This window comes from Arvicola amphibius, chromosome 10, assembly GCF_903992535.2.
Source record: "Arvicola amphibius chromosome 10, mArvAmp1.2, whole genome shotgun sequence".
Taxonomy (NCBI): Eukaryota; Metazoa; Chordata; class Mammalia; order Rodentia; family Cricetidae; genus Arvicola; species Arvicola amphibius.
This window is the reverse complement of record NC_052056.1, coordinates 90,091,040-90,113,430: the sequence shown is the minus strand read 5'-3', so window position 1 is coordinate 90,113,430 and position 22,391 is coordinate 90,091,040. Positions and strand designations below refer to the sequence as shown.

General features: G+C 44.3%; 1 protein-coding gene across 3 annotated transcripts in view; it reads left to right on the top strand.

Annotated features, from left to right (window-relative positions):
• Positions 1–22,391, top strand: part of Auts2 (activator of transcription and developmental regulator AUTS2) — a 1,090,291-nt gene that overhangs the window by 685,511 nt on the left and 382,389 nt on the right. The gene's annotated exons all lie outside the window — the stretch shown is intronic.

Below are 22,391 nucleotides of genomic sequence, written 5' to 3'. Positions count from 1 at the left end.
TCCCAATTAAATTGAGTTTGGCTTATTCCTCCCTCTTGGTTTCTTCATATGTGCGGATATGAAGTCTCTCCAACATGAGTATTAGATAACAAGGGTAGGTGTTTTCTTGCCTTTTTTCTTTCTCTCTTTCTTTCTTTCTTTTTTTTTTTTTTGTGGGGCAGAGCAGGAGTAGTAGTTCCGTTTTAATGACTGCTTGTACTACTGAGAATTTGCTTGTTTGTGAATGCAAGAGCTGGATCCTCCCCCCAAACTGTCTGTATCTCCCCCAACTCTCCCACTCATCGAGAGAAGATGGAAACTCCTGTCAGCAAGCAGCCATCCTTGCTGTGAACGTGACTTACTCGCTGGGAGTGTTTTTGCTGGACAGCTGAGAGTCTAGAATATCACCTAATTAAGACCTGGGGGAGAATCCACTTCCTGCTCAGCAACAGGCGTTCCTTCTCATTACAAAAGAGAGAAACGATAGAAAGTACAGAGACTCAGAACAAGCGGATTGAAATCGTGATGAGGTAGGTCAGTGTGGTTTCTGATTCTAGTCTTTTTCTCTATCCACCAATAAACATAATTGCAGTCATATGGGCTGTCAAGCTCAGCTATTTCACCCCTCCATGTTACCTTGTGCTTTCCTTCTTAAATATTCTATATTTAGTGTCATTTCGAATGATCAAAGGGCTTTAGCGTGGTTTTATGGAATATGCACCAGCCATCTTGGACCTCATTTGTCTCTTGATGTTGAAATAAAGTATTGACAGAGGCTGGAGACATGGCTCAGTGGTTAAGAACACATTCTGTTCTTTCATAGGATGCTGATTCCGTTCCCAGCTCTCATATCTTGTGGCTCAGCACTATCTGTAACTCTTAACTCCAGGTGAACTTGCGCCCTCTTCTGGGCTTCTTTGTAACCTGCCCTCCTAAGAGCAACCCCACCCTACCCCAACCCCAAACGCACACATTCATATAATAAAATATATTCTAAGTAGAATGCAGTTTATATTTTAAAATCAATTTATAAAGGTAATTAATAAATATATTCTGGCTAAATTATGTTGTTGCTGTTTATTTAATGTTTTTATTTATTCTGCTCTGAGGAACAGAATTTCCACATGAAACTAAGTCAGTCTGAGAGAAAGATCAGCAGTGTCTCTGAAATAGTTTTGTCTCAAAAATTAGGATGAAACATATTTTTAATTAGTGAGGTTAATGATTTCCTATTAAAAATGATGGTGACATTCAATCTGAAGTTCTCTGAAATTATTGAGGTTTCTTTTTTTTTCTCTTGAGATTTCTTAATCACAAAGCCTATTCATTAGGCTTAATGCAGGCTTATTTTGTTTCTTTACCAATTGATAGATAAGTACCTAAGACCTCATGTAATCAGTTGAGATACTATAAATGTATTTCCTGTCAACTGCAATAAAAAAAGAAGGCAGTTAATTAAAGGGATGTCTTGCTGTTAAACCACCTTGCAGTCAATTGCTTGTAAGTAACGTTTAGTTTGACGAGCAGTCAAAGAGTAAGGAAATCAGTGTTCCGGCAAGACTGGCTTCCAAAACATAAATAAGAGAATGGATTTTCTGGGGTGGAGATGAGTGGACGAACAGTTGACACATTTTTTTTTCCTTTTTATAAAAAAAATTATTAACTGGGCATTGGTAGTCTATGCCTTTAATCCCACAATTTGGGAAACAGAGTCAGGAAGATCTCTGAGTCAAGGCCAGCCTGGTCTACAGAGTGAGTTCTAGGACAGCCAGGGCTACACATAGAAACCTTGCCTTGGGGCATGGGGCGTGAATAAAAGCGTATTTGTGTGTTAGGAAGGAGCGAAGGGGATGGACGTATGGCTCAGCAATTAAAAGCACTTGATACTCTTCCAGAGAACCCTGTTTGGGTTCCCAGGGCCTGTGTCTAGTGGCTTACAACCACCTGTAACTCCAGCCGCTCTGGCACCTTCTTCTGGCCTCCACAGGCCCCAGTGCACACACAAACACTTGCGAGAGAGTGAGAGATTAAAACCAAAACGACCTTAACATGTGCAGTCTGTTTGGGACCTTAAAGTAACTGAAGTCTTGTCCTACCTGGGACAGTGATTTTTCTCCCAGTAATAGTCTGGCTTCAAAATGGCCACTTGCATGCTTGCAAAAGAATGTGAGTCAGTGAGGCAGGAAGTCCCTAGGCCAAGCTCTGTTCTCTGAAGATGGAATCCATCCTCTATGGAGCCAGTGGAATGTCTCTACCAGCATATCAGGTCATAGGACAACTGCCCTTTCCATGCTCCTAGCTACCTCCCTCTATGCTTAGGGGGAATACACTCAACACTGTGTTCTATTCTTCCTTGATGTGAGTGTGTGTGTGTGTGTGTGTGTGTGTGTGCGCGCGCACAAAAAAATGGATACAGAGGTCCATGCCAGTGCTTGCCTCTATCATTCTCTACCTTCCTTTTTGACCCTGGAACCCACCCTTGCACCTAGGCTCACTGGTCAGCAAACCCCCACGATTGTTCTAGCTCTGCCTTCCAGGGCCAGACACATGCAGCCACGCCTGACTTTTACATGAAAGCCGGATCTCTGAACTCAGGTTCTCATGCTTCCAGAGGAAGCACTTTACACCCCCCAGTCACCCAGCCCTCGCGCATGCGCACGCACACACACACACAAACACACACACACATATATAATTTTCTTTGTAATGGTGAGCTGGTAGGCAACACAACTTCAAAGGAAGTTTTTTTTTTTTTTTTCCCCCAAGGACACGGAACAGACCCATTATTTTAAGTGTTGAACATTCATGGAACAAAGAACACATCCACAGGAGAAGGATTTTCCTCTGTAAAATCATACGGACATGAGAATCCAGAGTCGTCAGAAGCCCAGGCTGTTTTCTGGTCCTCTCAGAGGCCTCTGCACTCTGGAAACCAAGCAACCTGAGCTTTTGCAAGTGCCCACATCAAAATGTGTTTACCTGGCAAGGGTAAGCCAGCCTCACTTAACCTCACTTACTGGTTTTTATTCTTTGTGCCCGCTGTCCACTATTTCATAAATAAGAAATTTTTTCCAATTCCAGTCTTGAGCCCAGCTTGGCAGTGTGGAATGTAGGAAAAGGCATAACTCACAGCCACTCCCTGGACGGGCCTTCCAAGAGACAAAGTTAATATGTCAGTAGCAATATTTGTAATGATCCCTCCAATCAGTAGAAGAAAAGTATTTATTCCTCTGAGAAGAAAAAAAAACACGGATATCAGGTGAGTTAATGCAGACTGAATGGGAGCTGAACAGTATTCATAATCTAGACATGTTAAGTTAGATAAGACGTTGGAGATTTGCCTTCTTTCCTGGGCTTTTAAGAATTAGCAGTTTCAACTGGCTGGTGGTGGCGCATGCCTTTAATCCCAGCACTCAGGAGGAAGAGGCAGATGGATCTCTGAGTTGGAGGCCAGCCTGGTCTATATAGAGTGAGTTTCAGGACAGCTGGGGCTACAGAGAGGAATCCTGTCTCTCTCTCACACACAAAAAGACAGTAACTTCTTGGGGCTGGAGAGATGGTTTCCAGCCCTTACCCACCACCCATGACTGGAAGCACCCAAACATTGAATTCTATTTTCAGGAGATGGGATCCCCTCTTCTTATTCCATGGCCCCTGCACTCATGCATGCATATACTCACTCCCCCAAACACACACACATAAAATAATCTTTTTAGAAAATGATTAGTGAATTATAAGCCATCTATTTCTGAATTACTACAATAGTTGGTGGTATTACCCCAAGTCACTCTTCTCTGCCAGGTTTCTACGTGCAACATATTTTAAACTTTTTAAGTGCCCAGAAATTATGGAACTGTACCAGATACCAGGTGAACCATAATAATTTCCTAAAACACGTTTGATCTTGACTTAACAACTAGATTTGAGAAATGGAGAGGCAAGATTTTCTTGTATGAGTAAGTTACTCACATTTCTATGTTGTCACAAGGTGAGATCCTTAATGTCATGAAGACATGAATGGAAAGGATGTCCCCGTTAAATTGATAGACGTATAGCAGCGTCCTTGGCTGTTACTTGAAGTTTTAAATTGTCTCTGTGTGAACTTCCTGTGGATCTCTTTAACTGCCTTCACTTTGGTTCTCAACATAAAACTTAATTAACCCTGCCTCCTAGAGCATGGTTAAGCAAACTTATTCTGTAAAAGTCATGTAGTAAGGGCTGGAGAGATGGCTCAGTTGTTCAGAGCACTGGCTACTCTTCCAGCAGACCAGGTTCAATTCCCAGCACCCACATGGGAGTTCACACCTGTCTGTAACTACAGTCCTAGGGCTTCTGGAACCCGCATACATGCAGGCAAAACACCAATAAACATAAACATACATTATTTTAAAAATTACAATAAATTATAAAATTATACAAAATGCGATAGTAAATTATCTCTGCGTATGTACGTGCATGCTCGTGAGCTTGCACGTGCAGTTGTGTGTATAGGTGCACATAGACATGCTTGTAAGTATACATATGAATGTCACAGGACAATATCCGCTCCATTTTTCCTTAGCCATCCTCTTTATTTTCTATTGTTCTTTCTTTTCGTTTTTAAAATTGTTTGACAGCTTCATACATTTAAATAATGAATTTAGTTGTTTTGATCTGTGGTTCTCCTCTCTCATCTCCTCCATCTCTTGCTAGAATCCTCATAAAGTTTCCCTCCTGTTCACATGTCTTCTCGTGTGTGACCCACGAGTTTTAATCAGAAATTCTTGCTCAAGCCTGTTTGTAGGGTTATTATTTGCCAGAGAAAGGGTAACTTATCAGAGGCTCTGCCACTAAATAACATCCTTCTTCCACCAACCATTAATTACCAATAGCTTTTGGGGAGAGGTGGAGCGTCATGGGCCCCTCCTTCATCCATGATAGATTGTTGAAGTGCAGTAAACCACAGCTGCAGCATGCTCATGAGCACAGTCGGTATTTCATTTCTGGAAGGTATCTTTTTCTGCGCATGTCTCCATCGTCTGGCTCTTTTACTTCTTCTGCCCCCACTTCTGTGATGTTCTCTGAGCTACACCTTGTTTTATTGAAACAGTCTCTCACTGGCCTAGAAGTAGCCAAGTATACTAGGCTGCTGGCCAGGATGCTCCAGGGATCTTTCTGTCTTTGCTTCTCCATCTCTGGGAGAGACAAACATACACCACCACATATGTTTTGATTGCTGCTTTGTTTTGTTTTTGTGCCAGGATCAAACTTGTGTCTTCATGCCCATAAGGAACTCACTTTGCTCTCGGACTTGGTTCCCTTGTTCTCTGTGTGAACATTTTACTATTTCTCTTTACCCTCCTTCTCTGTGGTACTAAACACATGGCTTCATTATTTCTGTCTTGGGCAGAGATGAGCAAACTTGATCTATAAACACCAAGTATTTTAGCTTTTACAGCCACATATGGCTCTGTCCTGTGTCCTTCGTTCCACACACAAAACAATTTGTAAATGCAAGAAATAAGTTCATATAGTGTACAGAAATTGAGTGTGAGCTGAATTTGGTCTGTGGGCTACAGCTTGCCAGTGCACATCCTGGAGAATTCTGAAGCGCTGTCTGAGATGTGTGCACGTATGCTCTTGGTCCCCTAGTTTTCCTTTCTGCTGTGGCTTTGTTCTCTCCTGGTCACTGGCTGTCTCAGAGTGGTCCCTAGAGCCTATAGTCCTGTGATGCAATGGTGTGAAATGGTGTTTTCAGCTGAAGGCCTGTGAGTATCTTTGTGGGGGTGGGCATCACTAATTAGCCTGTTTTTTGTGCCTTTATTCTTTATCTTGGATGTGGTTCTGCTAGGAGAGGACAAAAAAGTGCTTAATTACAATGATGTTTTCACGATTTTCAACAGTTACCTGATGAAGAGCAGAGGACCCTAAGGGGGAGTTGTCAGTTTGTGAGTGTGTTCAGGAACCACCCGATGATTTTCTTTATCTTTCCTAATCATTCTGTGGCACTGAGTGCTCTCGACTGAACCCCCAGGTCATTTCCCTTATCCGTCCTCTGACCCTAGACATATGGCCTGCGTAAAAGGTGGCAGAGGTCCACCAGTCAGATCCTGACACTGAACTGGTGTGGGTTTGTAGAGTCTTGCTTACTTATTTGTGAATCGCCCTAATTGTAGCCTCTAGACTGTCTTTTTGGCATGTTTCCTGTCTTCCTAATCAGACAATAAGGAACTCTAGCTGAGAACGTGTTCCCCATTCTTTTTTGAAGTCTGAAGCATGTTGGTACAGTAACAACACTTTTATAGAATTACCTACTGGTGTTCTTACAGGCACACACAAAAACCTGTTACAAAGTTTTCCATTTTGATCACTTTAGTGTGTAAGAACACACATGTTGTTGTGCAAATATTGCCATCCTACATTAGTATCATTATCAATCTTCAGATTTTTTTCTCCACCTTCCTAAATTGAATCTTCATGATCCTAACCCGCTAAGTCCCTGTCTTTCCTTCTCCAGCTCGTTCATCCATCCTTCACTTCTTGTTTCCATTATCCTAGATACCTCATATAAATGCAATCATATTTATTTGTCCTGCCATGAGGGCACCTTTCATTTAGTAATTATCCTCAAGGTTGGTCTGTGTTGTGCCTATATCAGAATGCCTTTCCTGTTTTGCGTTTGATTTTGGTTGCTATGAGAAAATACTCACACACTGACCAAAAGAAACTTAGGGGAGGAAAGAAAGGGTTTGTTTCAGCTTGCGGGTTGCAGACCATCACTGAGAGAACTTAGGAATTCAAGAGGGAACTGAAGCAGAAACCATGGAGGAATGCTGCTTGTGGCTGTCAGGGCCATGCTCAGGTAACTTTCTTACACAGTTAATAGTGACCTGCCCAGGGAGTGGCACCGCCCACAGTGGACTGGACCTGTATCAGTTAGCAATCAGGATAATCCCTCATAGACATCCCACAGACCAATCTGATAAAGACACTCAACTGAGAGTCTTTTCAGGTGTTTTGGTTTGTCATGTCAACAGCTAATGATAACTAGGATACCTTTCAAGGCTGGATAAAATTCCACTGCAGTTACATGCTCTATTTTGTTTGTGTATTCATCAATGGGCTCTTGGCTTGCTCGCACATTGTAGTTGTTCTGCATTAGTGTGAACACGCTTGAGTGTAGGGTTTCATTTCTATTGTGTATGTAGTCTGAAGTGATCTTTGCAATACTTTTGGATATGTTAATAGGAAAGTATTTTTTTAAAGTTTTCTAAAGATATTTAAGTTTTTAGGGGGCTGTGGGAGGTAGGAGGAACCACCTAACCTAGAACCCTCCTGCATGCTGGGCAAATGGGTTCTCTACTACTGAGCATCAGCTACGTTCCTTGTTTTAAGCATTTTTTGCTATTCTTTTTCTATCATCTATCCATAACACAACATAAATTTTCATCACAAAGAAATCAGTTTTTGAATGCAATACACAAAAATATCTAAATAATCATCCCTCTATTCATCCTGTGCTCCAGGCCCTAAGCTGAAAGATATTTATGTAGATTCATTTATCCAAGGATATCTGCATACTAACTTTATCTTACAGAAAAAGAAAGACTTAAAGAGGTTGAGAGATCTATCCATAGTCACAGAATGATGTGGCAGATAGGGTTCTCCTTCAAAACCCAACAGCTGGAAGTATTATGAAGACTTTTATGAGAGTAGGCCACACGACACACCGTCTCTTTTCTACTTCCCATGCCAGGATTTCCTTTTAAAGTTCAAAATCAGGGCTGGCAAGATTGTTCAGCGAGTATTCGTGCCCACCCTGAAGACCCGAGTTAGATCCTGAGGACTTACATATGGAAGAAGGAAACTAACTGCTTCTGTCTGTGCTCTGTAGCATAAAGACATGCTCGTGTGTTCATAAGCAAGCACGCACACACACAAACACTCAATAAATATTTTCAAAATTAAGTTCAAAATAAAACACTATAATAATATATAAAAATTCCATGAGAGCTCTAAAGTGGCATGAACACATGTAGTATTAACATTAAGTCTACTGATGAGATATGTTAATAACTGTAGGAAGCAAAAGACATCTAGAGTTGTGTGCATGTGTTTCTATGTATGTACGAATGTGTATATGCCCTGTCCGTGCATGTATTTGGAAGCTAGACATCAACAGCAGAACTTTTCTTTTAAACACTCCACCTTGTTTGAGATGAGGTCTCTCGTTGAGTCTGGAGCTCATAGACTGGACAAGCCTGGCTAGCCAGTGAGCCCTAGGAATCTGCCTGATTACAGCCATTTGTCACAGACCTTTACATGGAGATCTGAATTCAGTGCCTCTGCTTCAGCATCAAGCAGTTTCCCAACTGATCCCACGGTCAGCCCCAAGACATCTTGAATTTTAAGCTGTGGCATCTGAACGTGATGCCAACTCCCCCAGGGTCTGTATTTTTGGTTTTGCTAGGACACTGTTTCATAGGTCCTTATATTCATCTTCATATTCTTGACAAATGCTCTGCCTTTTGAACTGCTGTTAGGCATTTCATGACTCCTTTGAGTTTTTGCCAGGGATAAGCCAGGTTTTCTCGTTGCCACCCACTGTTGCCTCGGGATAAGAATCGATGCCAAACACTTAACAAATTGTCCTGTGGAAGTTTCTAGAATGGATTTGTGTCTTTTAAGGAGACAGAACTGAGGCTGTTATCTGTGTTGGTCCAAGGCTTCTATGGAGAGAGTATTCTGGCTGTAAATAAGAAGTGAACTAGAGTATCACATGAGGTGTAGTGGCTGCCTTGACAACTCATCAGCTCCCTGGTGGTAGGGCGATTTTACTCTCAGCCAGACACTGCTGTACCAACAGGAGGGAAAAGGGATTCCTAAGTCAGGTAGCCGATTTTCCCATCTTCAGTGTCCATCATGGTAAATTCCAAATATTCCCCAAGCTCCACCAATGTTGCTCTCTCCTATAATCTTATTCCTTAAGAAGGCACAAGCTAAAATGTCCACCCACTTTATTGATTTCACCATGGCTAATAACCATTCTGTATTTGGTGAGTATCAAAAAAATGTGGAAATTATTTAGATCTGCCCCAAATCATGATTGGGAAGACAATTGGATTCTTTTCAGACCAGATTCTCCAGGGTGTAGACAAACCAATGTTAAGCATTGTCTGCAGTGGTTTGATGGATTTATATTGATTGTTTGATTTATTGGCTTATGCAGCTCTCTTGGAGTCCTTTAGCATCCAGCAAGCAAAAACAGTTTCAGAATCACTCTTGACTTGAGCACAAATGACATTCTCCTCTTTTCTGATTCATGTGGCTCCAGACTTAACCCGAATCAGTGCAAATACTGGAACACTGGTTCCCTTGGAGCCTCAACATGCTTAACATGCAGGGCAGGTAGAGCTGCTGGTTTAAGCATCAGGAGAAACTGGTAATTTCACTTGCATGTGTTGGTTCTTGTTTCATTTCAGGAGAAGTTGAGTGATGGAGACTTGGCCTGGAAGCCAGCCTCCAGCTCTGACGTCTGATGGTAACCACAGTCTGTGGCTGTGATCTCAGGGGAGAGCTGTGGTCTGCAGCTTTGGGTCTGTGACAGGAAAGCTAAGGTGACCCTGCAATATTCCAACTAGAGAGAGCTGTTACATCCAAGGCATCCACAGGGTCACAGAACCATAACCCAGCTTGAACTGGCAGCTGGGGACCTGTTGCAGGCCAGGTGTCAGAAACGGGTAAATATCAAATGGTATCTGATTAAAAACAGGGGAAGCTGGCGTCCTTTACCAGCTACAAGGAGCCAAAGGCAGCTGAATGGCGTTTATGTCTAGAGGGCCCAGAAGCCACATGACCCAGCTGAAGAAGCCTTCAAAACTTACCCAGACTATAGCAGTGCAATTTCAAGAAGTACCCTTTCAGGATCGTTTATCTTCGGCTTAGGATTATGAAAGCATATGTCTCTGAAAATGACCAAACATCTGTTATTTTAGATAAGTATGTTTGTTATACATGATACTTGTGAAGATAGTCATCTTTGGTGCCCTCTGAAGCCAGATCCTGGCAATGACAACTGGTGTCAACATGAAAGTGGAGCTCTTGTAGAAGGAACGACAGGGCTGTGTCCTGCCACCTGGCTAGCTTTACCCAAAATAATTACACGGAAACTGTATTCATTTAAATACTGCCTGGCCCCTGGCCCGTTATCTGTAGCTTCTTATTGGTTGATTCTCATATCTTGCTTTAACCCATATTTAGTAATTTATATAGCACCACGAGGGGTGGCTTACCAGGAGAGATCTTAACCTGCATCCATGTCGGAGAGGAGAAGCATGGCGACTCACTATGGCGACCGCCTAAAGTGTCTCCCTGACCCCCTTCTTCCAAGCATTCTGTTCTGTTTACTCCACCCACCTATGTTCTGACCTATTGGGCCAAGCAGTTTCTTTATTAACCAATCAAAGTCCTCCATCCAGCTCTGACCTCAAAGGGGGTAGTAGATGGTTTATTCTGCAGACTGACATGAGTGCCCATAGCCAGGGAACACAGATTTAGGTTCCCTTAAACTCTGTGTTGCGACATGCTAACCATTCCTGGAGTTCCTAGAGTAACACCACTGAGAAAAATCATACCTCAAGATGATTTTCAAGTGCATTGGTAGAAATAGTAGGTTGGTGGGTCCAGCAAAGCAAAGGAAATTGCTGCTATAGGCTTCCGATATGAGGGTTGGTTTTTACATTAACACAGTTCAAGAGGATTTGTTTGTTTACCTTTTATCTGTTAGCCAGACACATTGCTGGATAAGGAATGTCCAAGAAGGGAGACAAAGATAGCTCACGATACTGCAGTTAGGCTCTGGACCTGCATCACTCCAGCCTCTCCACAGTGGCTGAAGAAAGTTCTTAGCAGTTCATCAGCTTGCTAAAGGTTTGGTGTGACGTGCTGTTTTTTCTCGGGACTTAAATCACACTAGATAACTCATGTTCTTATCTAGTGGACCAGATCTGATTCCTACTCGGATTCATTTTTTTTATTACATCAGGGAAAATACTGAAAGTGGAGAAAGAACTAACATAGTTAGTAAGGGAAGTGTCCCAATTAGATATTTGAATATTACAGAATGGGTATCCTTACGATATCCACAAGGTAGAGAGGAGAGATAAGGATGAGCCTAATGGGTTAACATTTGCTCAGTCAGTGGTGGAGAAGTCAAAACTAAAGCCATGTGGAAATGCCTCGTATCTTGATAGGAGTCCAGAGAGTGAGCTGTAGAACTCTGTTAGAATCCAGTGAACTGAACCTGTGATGTAGCTTAGTTAGAACGCTTGAGTAGCACACAGGATACCGGAGGTTGTCCTCTGAGCCACACAGTGTACCATGGCACATGAACACACACATATTTCTTAAAAGAAACTATAGTGGTAGTTGCTTTTTTTATTTTTTGAACTACAGCCTTACACCCCTTGCTTATTACATAACCCACTAGCCCACGGAGGGCTTATTCATCTAACAGTCGTTTCTATCTTAGGAGGAGTTAGCGGCAGAACTGTTCAGCACCTCAGAGGCATTCTTCACAGCACAGACCTCCTGCTAGCACTAATTAGCCACAGCGTTCCCCACCCAAACCCCCAGTGCCTGTGCTGTGCAAAAAAAAAAAAAAAAAGTCTGCTCTTTCACGTCTAGAGACATCTGCAGGTGTCACGCAGTGTCAGGGTGGTGGGAACTCTTGGAGGAAGCAATGTGGTAAAATGTGACCTCCACAGAGCTTGGATGACTGGCTGTTTGCAGCCTCCTCTCCTGTGGGAAGCAGGATCTGTCTCAGCTAGAACCTTTGGATGCTAACACAATTGGTCAGCAGCTGAGAAGAGCCACTAGCCGTCTCTTAGCCAGGCACCCACCCTCTAGCCATTCGAGCTGATGATGAGTGTGGGTAGCAGCCTGAGGTAGTTCATTAGAAAGAACAAAAGGAAGGAGGGGGAGCATGGGAGGGAGGGAGAGGAAGAGGAGAGCATGGGAGGGAAAAGGGAAGGGAAGAAAAGGGAGGACAGAGAGGTGGGAGGGACGGAGGAAGGTAGACAGGAAGAAGGAAAAGAGCGAGAATGGGAAAAGGTAAGGACAGGTAAGAGAGAAATGGAAGGAAGGGAGAAAGGGCAGGAAAGGAAGGCAGACCCTTATTTTCTATGCTTGTTGCTCGTCTCAGTGAAGTGAAGCTTGTCAAGAATGCCCCCCACTGCCCCTTCCTGCTGCTGCTGCCAGGGGGACCAGCCAAGGCTTTTATGCAGGCGCTCACAGTAGCCTGTGTTCCGTGGCTCTGCCATTTGCTCAGTGGGGGGACGTTTTCTTAGCCGAGCAGCACACCGCTCTGCCTGAGGGACTGAGAACATATTGCTTGGCAGGTGGGCCCGCTCAGACACACTGACTGTTGTTTCAGCAGTGACAGGGAACATATATCACGCGGGCCCATTATGCCGGCGTAAATCCATGGTAACCTGTTCAAAGGACTGCAACCAACTAACAAAGTGTTTGGGTCTCAATAGGTGATATTTTTGATATACATAATTGGGATCTGAGAAGTAAGGCTGTGTGACAGGCCACTCTTTTTACCATCTTAACGAAAGCTGGGCCGACAGGAGAATACCATTCTCATGGAGCCACAAGCCCAGAAATGACTGGATGGAGTCCTAGCAATACTGCAGGCAGCTGCGGAGGCAACGGGTGTTGTCCGGAGCTAATCCCATTAGGGAAAGCAGCCCTTGCTTCTGAGGTCTTGTCTCTGCTCTTTGACACTCTGCACTGATGGACAAAGGATCCCCTGGGATGGTCAGTGAACGATGTCATAGCTCTCCCCTCCACAGCTTCTCATGGGAGCTCAAGTGGACAGGTGAGCCTCTGAGCAATCTCCTCCGGTCATTGTCAAGAGGAGATACTAGGACCCGAAGATGTGGCTCGGTGCTAAAAGCACTGGCTTCTCTTAAAGAGGATCTGGGTTCAGGTCCAAGCACCCAGGTTCCAGAGATGTGCACCCTGCCAAGCTGGGAAGCATTATTGTTGACTTAACTGGACTCAGAGTCACCGAGGTAATACACCTCTGGGTTGTCTGTTGAGGCCGTTTCCAGAGGCTCTTAGCAGGGGAGGGAAGACCGACCACCCTGCATGGTGATGGTGCCACTACATCGCCTATGGTCCTGAAAGGAATGAAAAAGTAGAAAGGGGGAAAATAATAAAAGCACCAGCAGTCTTCTGTCTCTCCTCCTGCTCTGCCCAGATGTGAGCGAGCCGCCCACACTCTGTAACAAGGCCTTTCCTGCCACGGTGCGCTGTATCTTCTTAAACCCTGGTCAAAGATAAACCCTTCTCCTCCTCCTCTCCCCCTGGTCAGCTGTTTGTCCACAGCTTGGAGAAAAAATGACCAGTATTAAAGTCCATGACCTAAGTGTGATGGGGCTTGGTGCCACAAGCCTGGCTTATGTCCTCATGGGAAGGAAGTTCACTTATCTGGCAATGACATGAAAGAGAAATCTGTCACCACACTGCTTACAGAAAGCAAGCTTTCCCAGAAGTTCCTAGAAGTGGAGTGACGATGGCGCTTCTTGTACAAGTTCCCAAAAGGTTGTCTTTGTTCGGAGTCATGAGCCCAGTTCTCCTTTTCCACAGCTTGTGTTCCTGCTCTCCCATCCAGCTGACCCGTTGTAAGCTCTACCTCCCATCCTACTTCCATTCGTGGTGCGTGTGCGTGCGTGCATGCGTGCGAGCGAGAGAGAGAGAGAGAGAGAGAGAGAGAGAGAGAGAGAGAGAGAGAGAGAGAGAGAGAGATTTCAAAACCTTGACCAAAGTAACTTAAGGGACTCACAGTCAGTGTACAATCCATCTGTCCTGGTGAGCACATCACAGTGGCAGGAACTTGAAGGAACTGGTCACATTATATTCAGAACCAAGAGCAGCATGCAAAGAATACACAGAAGCTCACTTACTCCTTTTTCCCGTGGTCTTCAGCTCAGGATCCTCTGCCTAGGGAGTAATGCCGCTGCAGTGAGCAGTTCTTCCCACTACAATGAACATAACCGAGATGATCCCCTGTAGACACACCCACAGGGCAACCCTCATTTAACCCTCTTTTTTGGTAGTTTCTGTTAATTTGACGACTAAAACTTACCGCCAGACCTCCCTCATGTCATCATTAGTATATTTCTGCTTCTCTATCCTGCTGTCTCTCCTTAGAGACAAGTTACCTACCCTCTCCTTGCTTAGCCAAGTGCTAGCCCTTTGGGAGAAACAGAAGGAATGGTGAAGGCAGATGCAATGTCCCAGGAGAGAAGCCACTAGGAAGAAGGCCACTGTGGAGTTCTTGTTGTCTATCCCTTTACTTTCTTCTAACAAACTACATTGCTGCTGTTTCTGCCAGTCCTGTCAATTAAGTTATAACTGAGTGGTATCGGGTTTGTTTTAACTACTGTTCTACCAGCCAAGAGAACCACTATCATCTTTGCCCAATACACATGAAACACTGTTCTCATGCTAGCGTAGAAGTGGTTTCTTTAGAGGACATTAGAAAGTGTCTTCAAGACCTGGGTCTAGTGGCACAGGCCTTTCATCCTAGCTACTGAGGATTCTAATGTATAAAGGTAACAGTTTCAAGGCTAGCCTGGGGAAACTAATGATGCTGACTCAAAACTAAAAGTAAAGAGAGGATCTGTAATGTAGTTTTAGACACTTGCCTAGTATAATCCAGTTATGTCACAAGGGCATGACTCAATGGTAGAGCACCTGCCTAGAATCCCCCAGTGAGGGGCTGGGGTATGGCTCAGTGGTAGAGCCCCTGCCTAGAATTCCCCCTTGAGGGGCTGGGGTGTGGCTCAGTGGTAGAGCTCCTGCCTAGAATCCCCCAGTGAGGGGCTGGGGTGTGGCTCAGTGGTAGAGCCCCTGCCTAGAATCCCCCCAGTGAGAGGGTAGGGTGTGGCTCAGTGGTAGAGCCCCTGCCTAGAATCCCCCAGTGAGGGGCTGGGGTGTGGCTCAGTGGTAGAGCCCCTGCCTAGAATCCCCCAGTGAGGGGCTGGGGTGTGACTCAGTGGTAGAGCCCCTGCCTAGAATCCCCCAGTGAGGGGCTGGGGTGTGGCTCAGTGGTAGAGCCCCTGCCTAGAATCCCCCAGTGAGGGGCTGGGGTGTGGCTCAGTGGTAGAGCTCCTGCCTAGAATCCCCCAGTGAGGGGCTGGGGTGTAGATCAGTGGTAGAGCCCCTGCCCAGAATCCCCCAGTGAGGGGCTGGGGTGTGGCTCAGTGGTAGAGCCCCTGCCCAGAATCCCCCAGTGAGGGGCTGGGGTGTGGCTTAGTGGTAGAGCCCCTGCCCAGAATCCCCCAGTGAGGGGCTGGGGTGTGGCTCAGTTATAAAGCCCCTGCCTAGAATCCCCCAGTGAGGGGCTGGGGTGTGGCTCCGTGGTAGAGCCCCTACCTAGCATGTGCAAGGCTCTGAGTGAAAAATAATAAAAGGAAAGAAAATCTCATGAGATCGAAGACTTTCTTAATTAGGGGAATCGTGGAGAAGTCCATCAGCAATGTGAGATGTGGCAGGGTTGAGAGAACTGTGTTCTGGGTACCCTGGCTCCGAGCCATCATTGTGAGGGACTCGGGCCTCATCACACCCCTGCAGTCGCTGCTGTCCCCTCTAGCAGCTGCCATGTGTCCTGGAGTGTCTGCTCAGCAGTACGGAGGGTTTTGACGCAGCTGATTGCCAACTAGGAAAGTTTCACTTAAACATCCTTTGGTGTTCTTTTGCTTCTCCTTTATCCGTATTTCTGGAGTATGTCGGTTTGGTGTATGCTGACGTACGTTTGCAGCTGTTGTTTCCTGTGCTGAGGCTAGAACAGAAGGTCAAATGTCCTGTGCTACACTGTCTACCTTGTGGCCTTGAGACACAGTTTTTCACTGAAGCTGGGTCCAGGCTGGCAGCCAGCAAATCCCATACAGAAAGCTCCAAAAAATGTATGTATGGTAAGAGAATACATTCAGTACATTTACACACTCATAAATCCTACTCCTGCTATATTATTTTTCTGGAAAAAATAGCTTTATTTTGCATACCATAAAGTTGACCTTTTAAGTTCATCTTCCTGTTTCTGTCTAATACAATGCCTGGCTTACAAGCAACTGTATCCCTAACCAGCTTTTTATGTTGGACACGGTATTTGAACTCAGGTTCATGCAAGAGCCTTTACACACTGAGCCATCTCCTCACCTTAGATTTTGACTGTTCTGTCTTTTGATGCTGGAGGCTGTGAGACCTGTGGTAGAGATTAAGAGTTTGTATTTGTATGGTAGTCAACCAGTCATGGGTGTGGCTTGTCTGGATGCAGTATTGATTAAAATTCTGCATGGTTAAACTCACCCCAGTGAGTGTGCTGGTGTGGGTAATGACAGAGTCCTCTGGACTCCTCCTTCTCAGACAGACTGTCTTTAAAACATCACTGTACATTAGATGGATGGTCTGAGGAGCCGTCGAGCTGCTTGAAAAAAAATTTATGTATGGAAAGAAAACTCATTCAGAATACTTACACGTTCATAAATTCTACCTCTGAAATATTATTTTCCTGGAAAATGGCTTTTTATTGAGAGATGGCTCACAATACCATAAAGTTCACCTTTTAAAAACACACAGTTGAATGACTGTTAGTGTATTCAGACATTTAGTAGCTCAAATGATTATCACTGCTGTTTAATTCCTGAACGTTTGCATTAATGAGAAGAAAACACTCACGTGGCTTTTCTCTGTTTTTTATTAATTTTTTTTTCTTTTTCTGATGAACTATCTATTCTAGGCTTGCTAATCACTCCTGTCCCCTTTACCCCACAACCTTATACCGAGGACCACTGGTCTACTTTCTGTCTCTTTGTACCTGACCGCTCCTACTCTGGACATTTCCTCTCTCAGATATTCTGAGCTGACTGCATACGTGCAGTGCAATTATGTCATTACGCATCTTTGTTTCAGTCCATTCATCTGTTGGTGACTCCAGAGTTTCAGGCACTTTTGATCAGAAAAACTTCATTTTTTTTCCAACTTAACTTACATTCCCTGTGTATAACATTAATTCGTGTCTCCTTGCTTGTGCTCTTTGTTTTTTTGTGTACATGAGTATCTTAGTTGAGATCTTTATTGTTGTGGTAAAATACCGTGACCTAAAGGATCTGTTGAGGAAAGGGTTTATCTCAGCTTACATTTCCTCTTCACAGTTCATCAGCAAAGGAAGTCAGAGCAAGAACCTAAAGGCAGGAACTGCAGCAGAAGCCATGGAGGAATGCTTCTTACTGAAATGCTCCTTGTGGCTTGCTCAGCCTCTCTTCTTAAATCCCCTAGGATCAGCAGATGCTAGCACAGCCCACAGAGAGCTGGGCTGCCCCACATCATTCATCAGAAGATGTTTGTCCAAAGGACATGCTTGTAGGGCCATTATTTTCAGTTGAGGTTCTCTCTTCCCAAAATGACTCTAGCTTGTATCAACTGGACAAAAAATGAACCAGTACAATGAGTGTACACATGTATAAGTGTGTGGTATGAGTGTGAAGTCCAGAGGCTGATGTCAGAGCTCATCAAACTAGCTCAGCTGGCTTGCCAGTATGTCCCAGGGGTTCTCCTGTCTCTACCACCCTACAGCTGGAATTTTATTTGGGCACCACATCTGGCTTCTTAATGTGTGTTTTAGAGGGGATCCAGCTTACATGCTCATGCTTGTGTGGCAAACACTCCGCCAACGGAGCCTCTCCCCAGCTCTCCACCAACCAAGCTTCTCCCTAGCTCTTTGTTTTTGGTCTTTACCCTTCTCCATTTTCTTTATGTTAAGCTATGTCTATGAGTGTCTGCATATGGATATGTGCACCTGAGTACAGGGGTCCATGGTCACCAGAAGAAGCCTCCTAGAGCTTGAAGTTACAGATGGCTGTGAGAGACTGTACGTGGGTGCTGGGAAATTAACTCATTAGTTCATGCTCTTAACCACTGAGCCAACTCTCCAGCTCCCACATCACCAGCTCATTGTTTCCCCCAACTTAACTGCAGGATAAACGCATAACATTCCTGTGATCCTTCTCAGATTTACCTTCTCATTCATCGGAATAATCGCACATCCACCCTGTCTCTAAGATGAGCCCTTGCTTTGTGCCCTCTGGTCTTTCCAGCCTTCCTTCTCCAGAGTTGGCTGTTGCCTGTTATTTTGCTTCCTCTCTTCCACTTACGGTAACACTCCACATTCTTATCTGCTTCGATGCCCGTCAGGGTTCTCCACCTATTTTCCCCAGCTTTCTACCACCAGTTCTTTAGAAAGCATTTTACTGTCTGTGGGTGCTGTATTTCCCTACTCTTACCTAGTTCCTTATACTCTTATTTCTTCCTTCATTGATTTACTATAATTTTGCTGTGTGCAAGTCATGGCGTTTCTAAATTTCTAAATCCCAGCTTTCTTTGTTTCTTTCCTCATGACCATAAGGTGGCACAGAATTCTTTTGACAAGTACTTTCTCCTTTGACTTCTGCACCTTTGACTCCAGTGTTCAGTGCCTTACCAAATATAGCTGCCCACTTCTTTCTCCATCTTTCTATTTTCTCCATTTCAATTCTCATTGCACCATATGGTTCCTCTCCTTGTGGATAAAGTCCAGAATCTCTTCGCCACTCTGATGTCCTGCCAGCTCTCAGACTCATCACTTACAACAGAACTCACACACACCCTGGCAGACGCCGTCTTCCTGAGTTCCTGCCACAGTGCAGCCCATGTCGGAAGCCGGACATCTATCACCTCTGTGCCTGCCAAAGATGACAGCCATCGTGTACTCAATAGCTCTTGGGTTCCATCTTGGCTGAGGCTCTCCATCCATCATCTCTGCTCCTCCTTGCCCTCATCCAAGTCCAAGCCTTCACTCCTGTGCTCCAGACTGTCACCAGACACACTTCTCACCCTGTTCCATTCCATCTTAACACGCTGCCAAGTCACAGTCGTCCCCCACCAAATGTCTTGTTATATTGTTTTCCTAATCAACATTCTTTCAAATCCCTCAAGCCCTTCTGATCGCCTTAACTGGGTTATGAGATTCCATAACTCAAATCTTTCCGACCTTGTTTTTCATTCTTCCACATAGACTCTGTGTCATAGCATAAAGCAAAACTGAGACCCTTCCTTCCTGTTTTTCTCAAATCCAAGCACCAACATGTCCTGAATCTTTAATCTAAACCAATCCTTTATTCATATGACTGTTTAATACTTATACATATTAATTGTACATAATAAGACTTCAGTTGACGTTTTCATATATGTTTATGAGTATATTTTGATATCATTCACCACCCATGACTCTCTCTTGTCTGCTGTCTACTTCCTCTGATCCCCTTTCTCCTCCCACTCTCTTCTACTTTTCATGTCTTATTTTTGAGTGCAATCCAATGAGTGTGACTAGGGTTGCTTACAGGAACATGGCGAGTGCTCCTTACTGCTGAATAACATCACCTCACCTCAGTAACCGTAACTTTTAGTAAGATCTTAGGAAGAGACAGGAAGGACCTCAGCTGCTTCCCCTTAGCTAGCTTTAACTGCCCATAAATCTGGAGGGAAGGGTCTGGAGCCCCTCCCCCCAGCAACTGTTAATTGTCTATAGATTCTTGGAAAGGAGTGGGAACCTAAGAGCCCCTTCCCTCTCTATCAATCAATGGATATATATATATCCATTAACTGTCTATATATCCTCGAAAGGGAGGGCCAGAGCCTCAGGAACCCTTCCTACTCGATGATGGGGTATTTATTTCTTCCTCAGCTCTTAGATGTTCAATTCTTTTATCTCTGTGCGATCTTTTTAAAATAGATTTTCTTGCTCCTTTGGATTTCCAGAATTCTTTGTATGTGTTCGTTTAAAGAACAGGAAAGGACTTTTTGCTCTTTTAAATTTTATTGTGTGTGTGTGTGTGTGTGTGTGTGTGTGCACTCACGCTGTGGTGTGTTGTGGAAGATTATGTGAAGGAAAAGACAACTCAAAAGAGTCAGTTTTCTCCTTCCACTCTGTGGGTCATGGGGTTGGAACTCCATTCGTTGGGGTTGGCAGCAGGCTCCTCTCCTGAGCCCTCTTGCTGTCCTGAATCTTTCACACTTTGTCTTCTACTGCAGTTGGTGCAGTGTCTTATTTCATGTGGTTCCCTAAAGTAGAGATGCACTTTTCATTGTTAAATCTCCTAATATAGCAGTAGTGTATCTTTAATGTCCTGTGGTCTAAATGTGTATTTCTTAGGTGAATGAAATTTTTTCACCTCTGTAAATCTCAGAAATTATAAAAACTTGAACTTTGTTGGATGACCATCCAACAAGTTAATTGTCGAGAGAGTTCTGAATGGTGTGTGGACTCACGTTTTTCATCAGCTGAGGTCCGAGGTGGTATGGGTGGGAGAGGGCCTGCCCACATCTTCACTCTGCAGTGCCCATGTTTTGGAGGCACACGGTTACAGGGTACTTTCCCAAGTCACCTAATCTTCTCTATGGTTCTGTATTCTTGAAGTCCTCTCTCTGGTTCTGTAATCTTAGGTAAGGCTATGCTAATTTATTTAGTAATGAGAGAACGTGCATTCTGGGGAGTTTGGGTGACCTAACCAATGACCTGGTCCAGCCTGTCCACTCCAGTCTAGGGTTTGGGCATGGCATCAAACCCTGTTGTAATTCCCTGGGGATCACATGTCTCCCTCTGCTGGAAGGAGGTGAGCCACTCTAGCGAGCTCCCAAAGGCAAATGCCTCAAAAACAGCCAAATGGAAATTGTGATATTTCACTGAACTCAGAACCAAATCCGCATCTTTTTTCCTTTATAGAAACATTCTGTGTGCCACATGCCTTGGGAGCCAAGAAGAACTCGTACTTTGGCTCGCTGCTCCACCTTGCTAAGCTCAGACACTGTAAATACCCTCCTCTGCTCTCATAACATTGCATTTTTTCGTGGATTCATCATGAAGGAGCCACTTTGTAGGTTTGGCTGGTGCTAGTGAAAGACTTCATTTTCTATTTCACAGCAACGTTTCAGTGGGGAAAAAGAGAGTGTGGTGTTGAAAGACTTGAATTCTTCCTCAGTGCCTGCAGACAGACTGATTCAGAAACCAGCAAGAAGGATGCAGAGAGGAAGGGCCACTTGTAGTCTCTTCATCAGCGCCTGGTCTTCCTTGGGGGATATGAGTCAAAGAGAATACCCACTTTTGTCTTTGTGTCCAGAGTCATTGCAAAGTTTGTACTAGTTCAGACATTTCCCTCCCGTCTTCCAGTGGGCCTTAAACTCACCAGCATAATAATAATAGACTTATCATTGCATTATTTATGTGTGGGTAGAAACCCAGGTTTGCATCTAACTTGGTATATATCCAAGGATGGCCTTGAACTTCCGATCCTCCTACCGCCAGCTCTAGTTCTGGGCTTGCAGGCACATACTACCGCACCTAGAAAGGAAGCCAGAGAGAACAACTACTGTTTGTTTTGGTTTTTAACTCCAGAATTTTCACCTAGCTTTTTTTTTTTTTTTTTTGCTGTTGTTCAGTGTATTAGCCCTCCTTCCTCGCTGGTCTGGTCTGACTACCTCATCCCTGAGGGACCTCATCTGTCCCAGTTCTATGCAGATATCACAGAAAGGTTTCTAGCTTCCCTAGTAAAGCTTCTTCTTGGAGATATTTTACTGGTTTGTGCCTTAAGATGCTGGGGAAATAGCTCAGTTGGTAAAGTGTTTGCCTTCCAAGCACGGGGACCTGAGTTTGATCCCTAGAACCCGCAGTAAGGAGAGAGCAAAAGGCAGATTCAGTGGCTTAAGCTTGTAAGTATCTCAAGTTTGTAATCTCAGTTTGGAGGAGGCAGAAACAGGTAGATCTCTGGGATTTATTGGAGAGCTCGTCTAACTGAATTGGTGAGCCCCAGATCCCAATGCAGACCTTATTTCAAAAAGGAAGATGGACAGTTCTTGAGAAATGATAGCCAAGGCTGACTCTGATCTCCACTTCATGTATATTCACTTGTAACACATATACATGTGAAATAAATTCAGTTTTTTAAAGTGTGTGTTTGTGTGTGTGTGTGTGTGTGTGTGTGTGTGTGTAGACATACATGTTCTGTCATGCATGTTCGGAAATGAAAAGATAACTTGGTGAAGTCAGTTCTCTGCTTCCACCAGGTGAGTTCTGGGAGTCAAACTCAGGTTGGCCAGACTTGCATGTCAAACATGTTTACCTGATCAGCTATCTCACCATTCCACAAACTACAATTATTTTAAAGACCTGATTAATTGCACGATCAGTTTCAAAACTAGTCAGGAGTCTTTGCAGCATCTTAATCCTGGCAACCTTGCTGGAGCACATTCTTGCAGGACTTGAGCCCATTCTTGCTGTTCCGCAGCTGTCTGTACACTCACAGGTAGAAGCTCCCTGCTGGCAAGGCCTG